This window comes from Podarcis tiliguerta, assembly GCF_965153285.1.
Source record: "Podarcis tiliguerta genome assembly, chromosome: 5".
Taxonomy (NCBI): domain Eukaryota; kingdom Metazoa; phylum Chordata; class Lepidosauria; order Squamata; family Lacertidae; genus Podarcis; species Podarcis tiliguerta.
This window is the reverse complement of record NC_139538.1, coordinates 76,842,579-76,858,516: the sequence shown is the minus strand read 5'-3', so window position 1 is coordinate 76,858,516 and position 15,938 is coordinate 76,842,579. Positions and strand designations below refer to the sequence as shown.

Genomic DNA, 15,938 nt, shown 5'->3' with positions numbered 1-15,938 from the left:
ACCACTGCATGATTTCTGTTCTCATCCTGAAGCAAAGTTCTTAACCCGAGGTAATATTTCTGGGTTAGCGGAGTCTGTAACCTGAAGCGTATGGAACCTGAGGTACCACTACCACTGTATTGCTATCACTTAGGGAGCAGGCAGGAGCAATTTTTTAAGTTTACTCAGGAATTTTAACAGGTCTCATTTAACTGAGCATGTTTCACAGCACTACCTTGTGTCACTCCACTCAGGAGTAAGTCCAACATGCATTATATACATTTTAAATCAAATTATTCCACTAACAAGTCTTCCTGGCTGTGAACTTAACCACCAAGAAGCCCTTGTAACATTCTAGATCGGGGTGCGAACCCTTTGAGGGTCAGAGGGTTGAATTCACCTTGGGTAACCCCATGGGGGGGCTGCATGCCAACAGTTCATGTGACCACCCTACATTCTTGCACACATGCAAATAGACATACATAGCCCGCCGCCCATTAGCCATGTAGGTCAGCTGAGGGAGGGGGGAAATATCTCCCCTCCTCACATCAAATGATCCTCTCCCCCTTCCCCTTTATCCTTCACACATTGCTCGGGAAATCTGCACATTCCTCTAATTTCTCATCTGTGACAAAATGGCTCCTTTTCACATTAATTGTCATATAATTTAGGGCAGTAAATCCCCACCTTCTAAAAATGACATTTTAATCTCACTCCTAATTTGTTTGTTATCGAATCCCAATAAAGCAGTACATGAACTGATGGGGAGAATCTTCCATCTGGCTTTCTCTATAAAGAAAAATACAAGCCCAAATAGTGCTTGATTTTTTACTCAGAGATAAGAACACATAGCAAATATGAATTTATTCCAAATAACTTCATTGCTAACCACGTTGTAGGAATGCTGCCCTAAATCTCAACAAGAAGTGAGGCTCCTGCTCTCCCATTCCATTAAAAATACAAATAATTCTCATACATTATGTGTTATTATATACATTATTATACATTTAATCTTACAGGCATGCATATACTCCAGGTTTCTTAAAAGTAACTAGCACATACACCGATAAATGCAATTTAAATCCAACAATGCATAGAACTGCATAAAATGCATATAATAATAATAATAATAATAATAATAATTATACCCCACCCATCTGGCTGGGTTTCTCCAGCCACTCAGGGCAGCTTCCAACAAAATATTAATATACAATAGTCTGTCAAACATTAAAAGCTTCCCTAAAATTATGTTGTGGAAATATAGTACAGCATGGGGTTTCTCATATATATATATATATATATATAGTCATATTTTTATTTTGACAGTAGTACCTCGGGTTACATACGCTTCAGGTTACATACGCTTCAGGTTACAGACTCTGCTAACCCAGAAATAGTACCTCAGGTTAAGAACTTTGCTTCAGGATGAGAACAGAAATCGGGCTCCAGCGGCGCAGCAGCAGTGGGAGGCCCCATTAGTTAAAGTGGTGCTTCAGGTTAAGAACAGATTCAGGTTAAGTACGGACCTCCAGAACGAATTAAGTACTTAACCTGAGGTACCCCGGTTTGCTATTTTTGTAGAAAAAGAGGTGCCAGAACTCACCATGAACACCTACCTCATTCTCCTAGAATGGCAGTGGTGCCTACCTGAGAGGTGCTAGAACTGTGTTCTGGCTGAAAAAAGCCATTATTGTTGTTGTCATTTTTATTTCAATTTATTTATTGCCTTTTATCAAAAGATCCCAGGACAGTGTACAATAATAAAAACATAATACAGAGCAGGCTTTTATTTTTTAAGTCCAGTGTATGAGTGGCTCAGACATAAGCAGGCACTCGAGACTGGTGATGGTTCAATGCAGGCAAAGCTTAAGTTGGTCCAGAACTGCCAAATTCGATGTGGAAATCCATTTAAAACAGATTCCCCCTCCATTCATAAGTTTAATTCATAGCAAAACTCTTATCAGCTTCTCTTGAAATTATCGCATGATGAAATCCTCTGAAACCGCCTAAAAACGTTGCTTGTGTTGAAGTTTGGTAGCCCCTCAACAGAAAGAAAAACAAACAAACTGAAAATTCTGGAGGCTCGTAGAAAACTGCCCTACAAGAACTGTATTTCCATTATCTTTGAGCATTTTCAGGTTGCTTTCCAGTGGGAGTCACGGCTTTTATTTTTGTTAAGTGAATCTTCTCAAGATTGCCTGGCACTCCCCCATCTTCTTCCCAGGCTCAGATTTCCTATTGGAATGGAACCATGACTGTACATATTGTCTGGACCTGACTATCCAGGCAGGCAAAATGGATGGCCATTTGGCTAGATAGTCCGGATGAAATGTGTGCCTTAGCCACACTAGACCCTGGAAAGTTTGCCAGGATTAAGGCTTGCCTTCTTCTTTTCCAGCTTTGAGTCAAAAGCATTATTACATGTGTGTGTGAAGTGAATATCTGCTGTATTCATTATTGCTATTATTTGTTTGCCTGTTTTTCACCAGCTCCTGGGGAAATTGTTCATTTTGAGGGGTCACAGAGTCGCTTCCAAATGTGAGCTTTGTAGGGGAGCAGCTGCAGTTTGCAGGGAGGGGTGGAACCAGCCCACAACATCCGTCACACCTTATTTCAATGGCTAGGGAAACTACCTATACAAGACCTTTTGAGCTCTTGTTCAGCCAAATTGGGGGGCTTCTTGTTCAGCAAGTCTCCTTTCCTCCATCTCCTGAGCCTGGTAAACTCGCTCCTTAAGCAAATGTAACCTTAGGTTTCCCAACTGCAAAAGCTGATAGGCAGATAGAAATAGCCCAATGAGTTCCATCTTCTTGAATGAGCAAAAATTGAAACCTAATTTGGCTCACGAATTAGAAAATTGCATCCTCAGCTTCTCATATATTTCTGATAACTTCCCACTTACTGGTCTTTAGCTCACAGCATTTGGGGATATAATTCTGTAGACCATGAAAGAAAAGGACCTGTACCTTATTTTTTATTAAATGGTCACAGTTCCCTTTTGACATCCAGACTAAATTCAACCACAACGAGGTTATATTTAGCCTTCAGAACGTCACCACTTTGGTAATTGCTGGAGTAAAGAAAAGATAAATATAAGAGAGAATTAATAAGATGGATTTCTTAAGCCAAAACCTTTATACAGCAAGCGAGATAGTGAGTTGGAATCTCTTTATTATTTTCCTTTCTCTCCCCTTATGAGACATCTAACGAGAGTAATATTACCACCTGAGACGAAAATGACATTATATTTGAGTAATATGTATAAGCCATTTAAATGCAATCATCCCACTATTGGAACATAATTTAAACACAAATGGGAAAAAATGTTTTGTGGGAATAATCCACATCAAATGGATGAAAATGAATATAGAATATTGTTAGATTTGCATATATACACAGAATATGCTGGGAGTTAGCTTTCTAACTAACATCCTCAAGAGAGTTCTTTGGCTTCAGTAATAGGTCTGTCAAATCTCACCAGTGGGGAATCTGCCCCATTATTTAATTTATACTTTTACCAATATATATATATATATATATATTTAAATGGAATGGGCCAAAGCCTGATTCACAAGTTATTGGTGTTGGGTTTTTACTGGAGGCACACAAGGTTACTTATACCCAACAACTATTTCTGTGTGGCAGCTGTTTCTTCTGGGCTGGCTCTTTATAATGTCTGCGGAACAGAACTGTAGACTGGATGAACCATGATGTGATTCTTTCTCACCCCTGCTGTGTTCCTGTAAGAGTTCCTACACATATCCTACAGTAATACAAATCAGCATCATGTACACAAGTTTGGAATTTTTTTTGCTGGTTTGGAGGATCCACAAGAACACAAGACTCGACACAACACAGAATAATAATAATAATAATAATAATAATAATAATAATAATAATTTATTTGTACCCCGCCCATCTGGCTGGGTTTCCCCAGCCACTCTGGGCGGCTTCCACAGAGACCAAAAATACACTAATATGTCATACATTAAAAACTTCCCTGAACAGGGCTGCCTTGTCAGGTAGTTGTTTATCTCTTTGACATCTGATGGGAGGGCGTTCCACAGGGCGGGCGCCACTACCGAGAAGGCCCTCTGCCTGGTTCCTTGTAGCTTTGCTTCTCGCAATGAGGGAACCACCAGAAGGCCCTCAGTGCTGGACCTCAGCATCCAGGCAGAACGATGGGGGTGAAGACACTCCTTCAGGTATACTGGACCGAGGCCATTTAGGGCTTTAAAGGTCAACACCAACACTTTGAATTGTGCTCGGAAACGTACTGGGAGCCAATGTAGGTCTTTCAAGACCGGTGTTATGTGGTCTCGGTGGCCGCCCCCAGTCACCAGTCTAGCTGCCGCATTCTGGATTAGTTGTATTTTCCAGGTCACCTTCAAAGGTAGCCCCATGCATGTATGAGGAAGCTGTCTCATACAGAGCTGGCCCATTAGTTCATCAAATTCAGTATGTTCAGAGATGACCTCCAAGTGGTGTTGGATTACTATTATCACCATCCCATTGACCATGCTGGCTGGAGCTTATGGGAGTTGTAATTCAACAACATCTGGGGGGCACCATGTTAGTTACCCCTGTTCTGCATTGGCTGCCCATGGCTCTCCAGGCATTCAGACAGAGAATATTTCAAGCCAAACCGGAGATGCTGGGACTGAACCTGAGACCTTCTACATGTAGAGTTGAGTTATAGCCCTTCCTGGGACTGTTAGAATCATGCCACCACAGCTAGGAAAGTCAACTTGGGCCCTCAAGTAGAGGAGGAAGCCCATCCAGGAGATATTTCACCTCAAATGTAGAGCTGACCCTGTCAAATGGGAACAATATACTGCTAGCTCTTCAGACTCTTCCAATTAAGGCTGTGTAGGAAAAGGGAAATCTTATGTTTAAGGGCTCTCTTGGAGGGGGGCCTCCCCCACACCTAGAAAACTAACATGTCAAGGAGAAGAGTTTAGATCTTCTTAATTGATTTGTGGGGGTTTTGTGGGGGAGGGATAATGCAGTTCCTTGCTGGTGCATGAAGTAGTAGAATCCCAGGAAAAAAACAATTATCCTGCTAATTTGCTAAATGTATGTATACCCTGGCCTTCACAATGCGAGCTGTTTACATCAACACCATTCAGCACGGTTGTGAGCATTTTCACTTAGAGGCATAGAGACAGCAAACTGGTCAATATAATTAAACATTTATTGGTTTACAAAGCGACCTGTGAACTGCAGGCATCTTCCTGATAAAGTACATCCCACTGTAATATATAAATACAAAATTAAGTATTAAACAATGCTCCTGTCTGGAGTTCAAGCAGCAAGTGCAAATACAAGCATAATTAGGGGTTGACTCTGCTTCTGCTGACTTTTCCTGCTCCCGAGAGCATAAAGATTGCACAATGTAAGGAATGCAAACTCCCATCACCTCCTTAGGACACTGCTTTAAATCTCTTCTCTGGTTACTGGCCTTCTTTTTACTGAAGGATTTTATCTTACACTGTTATTATAAAAACATGTTGCTCATTGAAGTAAATGTACTGTATTTAAGTCTTGTATAAACACACAGTTTGGATGGACTAAATGTGTAGTTAGGGATTTTAAGGCATACTCAATTAAGCACACATTTAGGCATGTGGATTATTTTCACAATAGCCTCTGATAGTTCCCAAAGAGCACTTATAATATGCAGTGAATATAGTTTTCGTTTTATGGGTTATTGATCCAATGGATCCTTTGAGTCCTCAATGCTTACCCCGTCAATGAGGTCACAATACACTACACAGATGCCCAGAATCGCTGTTAATTTTACCAAATGAACCAGCACCAATGCAAAACAGTTGTTGTGTTGTTGTCACGGAATAAATCATCACCATAAAGGAAATAAAGAAAACTGGAAGTTATGGTAAGTGGGTCTGATCTGAAACTAACACCAGTTTTCAGGAACATATCCAGCAGTATCGGGGGAGGTGGGAGTCCTGTTTCAATGGCCTTTTATTTTGTACTGGTTTATTTTTTTTATCATCTCTCTCTTGTGTTCATGCTTCCCCTATGAAATCATCACATAACTAAGAATGATTGGCTATGTAGCATAGTGATACCATTATGTTTGCTGTGTGTTCCCTGATTGGCTGGGATAACCCATATGATCAATCTATTGTCTTCACATTCAATTGTCTTAATTTACCTTCAGTGGTATCATCATGTAGCCAAATCGTAATGGCTATGTAGTGAAGCAATAGCTACTCATTCTTTACATAATCCTCATTTGGCTGGGACACAGACACACCCAACATTCACACACATGAATAATCTTGGAAAGAAAAGGTAGCAGTAACTGTGACAGAAGAAATGATGCCACTGCGATCATAAGGACTAAGGCAAAAGGAAAAGGGGGGGGGGAGTGAAAAGTGGGTGCATTTGAACAGTCAAATGGCTTTTAGGTAGATATTTTGACACACCCAAATCACTATTTCACACCCCCCCATTGAAACTGGAGAATATTTGGTACAGTCCTAATGTCATATGCAATGTTACACACATAAATTTGTTTCATTTTTTTAAAAAACTCCCATCAATTTTCAGGCTTTATTATGAATGCAATGCCTATATTTTAGCAGAATTTGAGAGACATTATTAATTTTTCTCTGAATCGTCTGCTATTGATATCAAATCATATCACTTTGCAGAGAAAAACAAGCAATAAAAGATTCCTGTCCCAAGGAGCTTGCTTCCACATTGACTACATAACATCTCACCCACTGAAATCAATAAGGCTTAAACATGCTGAATTTCAGCTCAAGTGTACATTGCACTGTTTGAAATGTATCTCTTGGGATTCTTCAAAATAAAGTTGATGCACAAAATTCTAGACACATTGCTAAGGAGGTGGGGTGGACTCTCTAAGCTTTCATAGCTTTGCATTGGCTTGAAAACTGATGACTGTATGGTTTTTGAGATTATAGTCACTTCACATGAACAAGCTCACCACCTGTTAGAAACTGCTAAACAAACAAAAGTGAAGTTGTTATGATGCACCTGTGTGGCTCCAATGAATCTGTTCAGAATGACGGAAGCAGAATAACATTGGCAGGAGCAACCTCAAATCTTAACTATCCCTTGATGCACATCTGGGCCTTGCTAGGCCCAACTTGACCACCATCTTGAGTAAACATTGGAGCAGCCATGCTGGGCCAAAATGGATGACAATTGAAAAGTGAGCTGCTTGGAACCTTTGCTAAATCACAGTGACACATTTTGGCACCTTAGGTCTCAGGGATAAGGTGCTAAAGAAAACAACAATGGGCACCTCAACAAATGTGAAATTATAACATTACTGGATTGTTTTAAAGACTATACAAGAATGTGAATAACTGCCAAAAAGCAGTGATTTCATTTACGCTTTTCCTTAGTTAGATTATAGTCAGCCTTTAGCAACTTCTGTCATGGGTTTGCTTAAGTGAAGAATTTGAGGGGAAAGATGGAAAAACCTGATCCAGTCACTGATCAATATAAAATATTTCACAGACTCATTTTTCTCTCCTCCTTTTTAGCCCTTGGTCACACACACCTTCTCTTCTTCACCTAGCAGAAAACAACATGATCCGGACGCACACCATTGACTGGGTGACAATAAGCTTTATTCTAAGGTGCTAAGAATGACAGGAAACCTAGATTTCTTTATTTTTTTAATGAAAAAAAACTAAGGCAGCTCGGGAAGTTCTGAGGACAAATCTTCAGCTAGATAAAAAAACAGCAAGCCTAAGCTTCACATTAAAACAACTGATTGCTTTGACAGCACAATTATAATGCTATTCTTATGTCACTCTTAATCTATATTTTCTAAATGCTATATTGCATTATATTCTGTTTTACTAAGTCTTTATTCAAAGCTCACAATATGATTTTCTATATGAAAATTATGCTGTTCTCTGAATGAAGCTGTACATATAGAAAAATTGCTCCCTGACACATCAGGACCAGATTAAAACATTTGTTTTATATTTTATGATTTTATAATTTATAATGATTTAATTTAAGTATTTTTTAATGAGTAGGTGGTTTATAAATATCTCTTTAAATAAAAACAAATAAACTGCACCACCAAATTAAACATGGGATATATCTTTTCATCACTTAAAAGTCAGAGGAGATATAATTAAAGTGGCATTGTGTGATACTGATCTGTATCAAGTTATCTAGCCACACACACAAATATTTTGATATTGTTGAAATGCAAGTGAGAGAAACATATCTATATAATTCTGAGATTGTCAAAGAAACGTGTTATTCAAAGGATAGCAGCCTGACAGAGACACAAACATTTGTGTGTCTAGAAGACCAAGAGGAGTGTATCTGGGAAAGGGCAGGCGTGATCAGGAAAGAAACCATTTTAGTAATTGAAGGTCTTAATTTTATTCAGAAGGCATGGCTTCATGATACTCATTGACATCAGAGAAAACCTCAAGGGGCTCAACATCCGTGTGCTTGCTGTTGTTCGGGGGCACGTCAGATTCACATCACTGAACAACACAAGCAGATAAAATGTTCAGAAACACACCTGCCGCTAACCAATTTCCAAGAGATGGTATCTCTGCCGAGTTGCCCATTCCAGTTGATTTTAGTCCACCTCAACCACACAAAGCTGCATTTCTGCTACACAGAAAGCTCATGGATTATCCTGCCACAGTGGTGCTGCTTCTTGACAACTTGTGGCAGTTGCTCAAGAGTTCATGGATGGCAGGAGACAGGTGCCTAGCTTGAATAGTGCAACCAGAATTCTCCCAAGGTAAAATAGTTGAGCTTGAGACATGGGGAGGAATTCAATATTGCACTAAGGTGATTGGTTTGCCATGGCAAGCATTTTGGCTTACTCAATGGAATAAGCCCACCCTCTCCTCCCTCCACAAACTGTTCTGGGGGGGGGGATTCTTACTGTTGGAGAAAAGGAAATGCATTTAATCCTCTTGTGTGCTTCTAGCTAATACATATGTTACTTTAAAACACACGTGTCTAGTGATCTAGCCACCCCCTGCTTATAGCTTCTTTGTCTAAGTTAACTCCACCCCTAACAGCTGAGACATTTTATTGTTTTACTCTCCCAAGAGATTGGGAGATGTCTGCTATTTTTCTCTCTCTAATCACTCATTCTGTAAATAGTTCCTGCATGAATAAAGCCATTGAACTCCAGCAACTGTGATTATTCAAATCTAATTCAACCAAGCTGCAAGGTTTGCTAACACTTCCAACCAACCTCTTTCACAGTTGTTGTTGCTGCCACCAGTTCATGAACAATGCATAATTGATTACTTTTCTTCCCATTTGCATTGTGTTGCATTGACATGAACGGAGTGGAATAATGTAATGTCAATCTACCTTAATTAATTTGCATATGGAATTAATTTACATACTAAATTAATTTAGTTGCATTGACATTATGTAAAGTACATCATTTCATCACAGTGGACAACAAGACAAATAATTTTGGCAGAGAACAAGCTGAAGCAGAAGGGAAACAGCGTTGCATGTGACAAATACAGGTTGGAACAAAAAACGATGCCTTCTTACATCCCTATGCACCACAAACAATTCTGAAGGACTGCTCAACATAACCTCTGTCCAAGCTTTTTTTTTGCAAGCAAATCAGGATGAATGCTCAATAAACAGGTAACCTGGAGAAGACTGCTCTCTTAGGCAGAGCCTGTGTTTTGCCATACACATTATTACACACAAACACACACACTGTGCATGGCTACTATAGACACTTGAGAAAGAAGAATAATCCACTGTCACCACTTTCACATTATGTGCAAAACAGCCTTTCAACAAGATAACCACTGTGTATTTTCAGGTCACAGAGGGAGCAAGGCAGGCAGAGAAAGAACAGGAGAATCATATCCTTTTCCTCTCCTGTAAGGTAAAAAAAACAAAACCCTGACAGGGTGAAGAGACAAGATGACAGCCCATAAGAGACAACATTAGCACATTACTATTTTAGACTGCTATTTGATTTTGATACCATTCCTATTTTACTCTTAGAATGATATGTCTAAAGATGATGGTTGTCCTGGATGTCAGGTGAGGCTGTCAATTCCTGTTCTCTCCAGGTCATCCCTGGACATCTGGCAACCCTATCTTAATGTCACTGCAATCATGCTTTGCTGGCTTCCTACATCCCTCAAATGAACTGTGCTCCAGATGATATTTAAAGGTCATCACCGAGGACTGCTCTCTCTCTCTTACCCTTGACTAAATCTCCCATGGCATAGGCTGGAAATAAATTCTCCAGGTGATGTTAGCACCCATGAGATAGGGTGTGTGATTTCTCAGTTTGTCTCTAAGCTTCTTCTTTTTCTGGGAGCCGGCAGTTGCCTGGTCAAGGGCACAGTTCCTTTGTTTTTTAATACATGGGTATTTCCACCACTACCACCCTCAGATGCTGAGGTGCGGGGAGTAGACAGAGCTATGAGCCCCATGTAGCTCACCTGCACCAACTACACAAGTTTGCTGCCCCCAAGTGTAGTGAAGGATACTGTCTATTCACTACTAGTTCAATTGGTATGTGCCATCTTGACCTTCTCCTCAGGCAGCAAAATGTCTGGAGCTGGCCCGTATACATAAACTATTGCTAATCAGTTCCTCATTTAAAGAACAGATACATCTATTTTATATTGTCCCAAGATGACTGACAGGGAGATAATTCAGACAAGTCTGAAAACAAATACCCAAATTCTCATGCAAATAGACCCATGGGCTATTGATTTCTCTTGTTCAAATCAGGAAGCCAGTGTGTTAATTGTGACAACTGTGTCTATTTTCTGCAGAGAAAAGGGCTGTTTATTCCAAGGTTATCCTTTCTCTTCCTCTGAAGATCTGAAAACGAACTTAAGATACTACCATACAGATTCTGTAGGCCTTATACCAATATAAGTTCAAATGGTTTTTCCCACTTGACCATGTTCTCTGTCCTAAAACAAGGCTGAATGACAAACTGATTGTCAAGCAAAATGCCTTTGTTTTGTTTTTTCCCTTTACATGCTAGAGCTTTGAAGTTGCAAATGGAGGCAGGGAAATGGTGCAGCTGTAGCCCCAGCAGTGAGCTGCTTAATTCAGTGCTTTGTGCTGTTTTCTGGTGAATTCTCTGGAAAATGAAATTGAAGTGAATTCAGAAAGAGAGACAGAGAGAGAAGTGTTCATGTGGGCGAAAGTGGGTGAATGATGAGGTAAGAGTGTAGTGGGCAGTGGCGTAGGAAAGGAAGGGGCTGTGGTGGGTGCGGTCTGCCCTGAGTGTCATCACTGAGGGGGTTGACAAAATGGCAAAAATATGTGTTTTTGAAAAAAATAACTCCCGCACCCACCACACGCCCCTTCCTACGCCACTACAGGAGCACTATCCCCTTGAGTGATTTCCAAAAACCAGAAGCATCACTGCCCCCAACTTTGCAGGCAGAGCACAGTTTTTATGGCTAGTAGCCTTCAACAGCCCTCTCCTCCATGAATCTGCCTAATTCAGAGGTGTAGCTAGGTGAGGCGGAGGGCCCTGCACATCACACTGCAGGACCTGCAGCGTGCCTGAGCCACACATCTCTCCTGAGGGGGAGGCAGTGTGCGGACTGCCTGCAAGCTCCGTGCTGCTTTTTCGAGCAGCGTGGGGCTTGCCCTACAGCTGAGGGTGAGGCTGCGGAGAGGCTCCACGCAGCATGCCCTGCCTTGGCTCGCCCCACCCCCATAGGCAGCTTGGCCCACCCCAATGGGCAGCTTGCTCCGCCCCTAGCTGCAGGGCACACGTACTGCCCCGGGCACCTGAGCGGCTAGCTACGCCACTGTTAGTGGGTACAGAATTTGTGTGCGTGGAATGGTATTGATTGAATACAATTTTAGTTTATGGATTTTGAGGTTGTGGGCTCACCCACTCCTCTGCTTGTCCTGTGCCTAGAAAGCACGGGCCCAATAGGCTTTTTCTAGGCATGGCTCAGATCAGTTTTTCATTTGTCCTGTCATTTTCCCTGGGAAAATCCACTATTTACTAGGGAAAATCAGAATAAACATTACATATATACACACACACACACTCACCAACATTTAACACCTGTTCCAATTCAATGGTAACTGTGGGTATTCCCAGGGGAAAGCAGCAAGACAAACAGAAGGATGGAAAAGCCCCGTATTTGTTTTATCGCTTTACATACACACAACTCCTAATTTGTGTTCTGCACTTCCATGTATGTAACTGAAATCAAATATATTGGGAGCACCCTGGAGAGTCCTTCTGGCTCATGAGGAAACTCTCCCCAGAGCCCAAAAAGGGCCCTGGGGAGAGTCTCCTCAGGAGCCTGAGACGCAGCTGTGCTTTACTGAGGCCTAGCATCTGGTGTGCAGGGTAGAGTAGCTGCTACCACTGCTTTCCCACCTCTCAGCTGTGGAAGCCATCTTGTATCTCTGGCACACGAGCTGGAGGGATAGCACAGCTTACTTGACCAGCACAGCTGAAGCTTCGATGGAATTTTCCAATGTTAAACCTTCAGCAATACACATACAGAACTATTTTCCATGACAGTGCACAATGAAACAATTATAATTAACACAACTGACCCAACTGAACTATGTAGAGCTGACTACTGAACCTTCATTAGCCTTGACTAGAACAAAACTGAGATGGCTGCCCAACAGCAGGTCCAGCACAGGATGTTTAAGTTATGTGAGGACAAGAAGGTGTCCGCTCCATTCCACAAATGGAAGCCAACAGGACTGGCACTAGAATTTTGCCTCAACTCTTGTGACAGGACAGCATCCTCCACTGCAGCTGAGGACAGCAAGCTAACTTTATGGAGGGTACAGGACAGGCTACATGGTGCTCACAACCTTGTCTTCACTGTCATCTGAGGAGGCTGCTGCACTCTGCCAAACAGTAGGGCCAGGCCTGGGGTGACTGGTATTTGCAAAACATTTAAAGAGATGGGGCTGTCATATCTAATTTATTTTATTTATTTAATTTGGACAATTTAGATAGTATTTATATTTAAGCAAATCTCGAAGTGAAACAACAACAAAGCAATCCTCACATACCCAGAGAATTCCCACATCTTATAAGACACAATCAGGCAAGGGCCTTCTCGGTAGTGGCGCCTGCCCTGTGGAACGCCCTCCCATTAGATGTCAAGGAAATAAACAACTATCTGACTTTTAGAAGACATCTGAAGGCAGCCCTGTTTAGGGAAGTTTTTAATGTTTGATGTTTTATCATAGTTTTTTATATTCTGTTGGGAGCTGCCCAGAGTGGCTGGGAAAATCACTGGGAAAATAATAATAATAATAATAATAATAATAATAATAATAATGGTGATACAATCAGCAATGAAATAGAGCATCCACTTTAGCATCAAAATAAGCATTTGCACTACAAAAATACAAGAGAAGAATCCACACTGTAAAACACAGCTAAAAAAAAAATCCTCTAAACATAAAAAATGGAATGTTGCAATTGAAAATCAACTAAATGTATGAATTCCACCATTTTCAATAAAACGATTAACAAGTAAAAGAAAAACCAACTCAACCATATGCCAAATCAATCATTTAACAAGCCAGTCTAGTTAAATCCCCAACACACCTATACAACAATAAACACAACTTAATCTAACTACAGCTAAAAATACATCCCATTCAGTACCTCCCAAAAACACACTTACATGATTGTATCAATCAGAAACAAAAACACTCTGGACCCATATATGCAAGCTTACTATTCTAGTATACCTTCACAATTGCATTCTCCACACTCTGAAACCACTCCCATAAGTCCATTTCACATCAATCAACAACCCACTCACGTGTCAACCCAATGAGACTCAGAAAAACCTGGAAAAATACTGAGATATAAGCATGCAACAATACATACCCCGCCCCCAAGCATTCTCCCTCATCTCTCATTTTGTTGGGGCAGAAACTATCCTCCATGCCACCCAAAGGATATGGAAACCACTTCCTACAGCTTTCTAACAGATCAGTTAATGACATCTATTCTTTCCACACACACACACACACACACACACACACCCCGGAAAAAAAGCAGGGAAAGAAAAGGACCTTGAACATTGCTCTGACTTGGCCTTCTTTTGAAACACAGAAAGGAAACGCTTCTGAGTTCAGGCACTTCTTGCTCTCGACTCAATTAAAAAAGCAAACCTTTTGTAGCCAAATGTGATTCCACCAAAATACAGGCAATGCCTTATGTAGTATAGCACAAAAAGCGAAAGGAGAACTATGTGAAAGGAGAACTAGGACAAGGACTGAAGCACAAGTAAGGTCTGCATGAGGGAGTTTGTTAGGCCTGCGTAGTCACTTTTAGGCAATACAAGTGTTACTAGGAATCCACTACACTCTCTGGCATTCATAAAATACCTTTTCCATGCATGGACGTCATTCGAGTGAAGCGGCTCCCCTGATTTTAATTCTGAAAGAATACATTATAATTCTGGGGTTCTAGAGTTCTCTTCCCCCACTCAGAGATGTGAGAAAATCCATCCCCCCCAAAATAACTGAGGCCTCTTTCTCCTTCCAAATCAGGGCAACATATGCTGGACTCATTATTATTTACATCCTCTTGCTGTGCTTTGCCATTAACTTTCCTTTCCTTTGCATGAATGAGTGCCCTTGAAAGCCTACTAGTGTCACTATTAAACTGGAACCCTATTAGTGTCGAAGCTCAACTTTTGTGCATTTACGGGAGTTCCGATAATTAATATCTAGCATCTACCAGCCCTCTCTCTTTTATTATTAGATTTTTATTGATTGCCAGAATGGCTTTATGAGTATTCTTATCCTTGATCTTGTGTTCTGACAATGTAGCAATGTTGCAGCAAAGCAGGAACAAAATATCTTTCAGGGGAATAATGGAAAACAGCCATAAACAATTCCCCCATATTTTTAGCTGAAATAATGGAATGACAAGATGTGCCTTTAAAGAATAAATGAGGAAGCTTCTCTCTCTCCCCCCCCCCCTGTGTGTGTGTGTGTGTGTTCAGATTCTGCTAGTTCTATCCTTCTCACACAATAGCAGTGCTTTTCTAAATGAAAACTATATTTGAAAATAGTAGACCAGTTCCAATCAAGCTGCTGGAAAGATGTCATACCATAGAAGGCAAGTGGGTGGTTTAAGAGGACTGACAATTAACCCCTTTGTGATGATTCTCAAGAAACCTGAGGTCTTTCTGTTAGGTATAATTGGACCAAAGCTTACGAAGGAATTGTTTAATTTCTTTATGTATGCTAGGACGGCAGCAAAAATACACTGTGCACAAAAATGGAAAGAAGATGAAGTCCCGATGAAAGAAGAGTGGCTTATGAAGATAGTGGAATATGCTGAGATGGCTAGACTAACTGTGAGAATTACAGAACAGAATGAAGAAAAAAATTCTTGAAGAATGGAAATATTTTGTGGGTAATTTGGGGGGGGAAAACATGGTTATGTTAAAATGTATGCAGGATTTGAAGAATAGCAGCTGATGAGAAGTGGTAGTTTAATGATTTATAATTAATGTATATAATGGGTAAAATATAAGTGATATAGCAGCTTTATAAGGTACAAAAAAATAAAATGGAAGGGTGAATAGGGAGTCAATGGATATAAGACGTATGTTTTGATGGTTGCTGAAAAGTATTTGTAAAATTTGAAAAGTATATACATATATATTAATAGTATTGGGTGCTTCAAGCTTGGCCACAGTCTGCACCACCAGGAAATGATCTCATCTGTGGCCCCTGGTGGACTGTTGGTTGAGACAATGATGGAGAAAGGGACTCATGGAACCGTGGTGGGTGTCTCTAACCTTGTGTAGGATTTCTAGGCTGGAGGTCAAAAGGAGTCTGAGGGGTGGTGATGGTCACTTACAATGCTATCTCTTTCCCAGAGACCCTGTACAAGAAGTCCAGTAGAGAAGCATGCAGGTCATGGTGGTCCTTCTCAGAAT

General features: G+C 40.8%; 1 long non-coding RNA gene across 1 annotated transcript; it reads left to right on the top strand.

Annotated features, from left to right (window-relative positions):
* Positions 1–9,941: 9,941 nt before the first annotated feature.
* LOC310677369 lies at positions 9,942–10,977 on the top strand. The gene is made up of 2 exons (XR_014511134.1): positions 9,942–10,258; positions 10,794–10,977. It is a non-coding gene; the product is annotated as an uncharacterized lncRNA (long non-coding RNA).
* Positions 10,978–15,938: the final 4,961 nt, after the last annotated feature.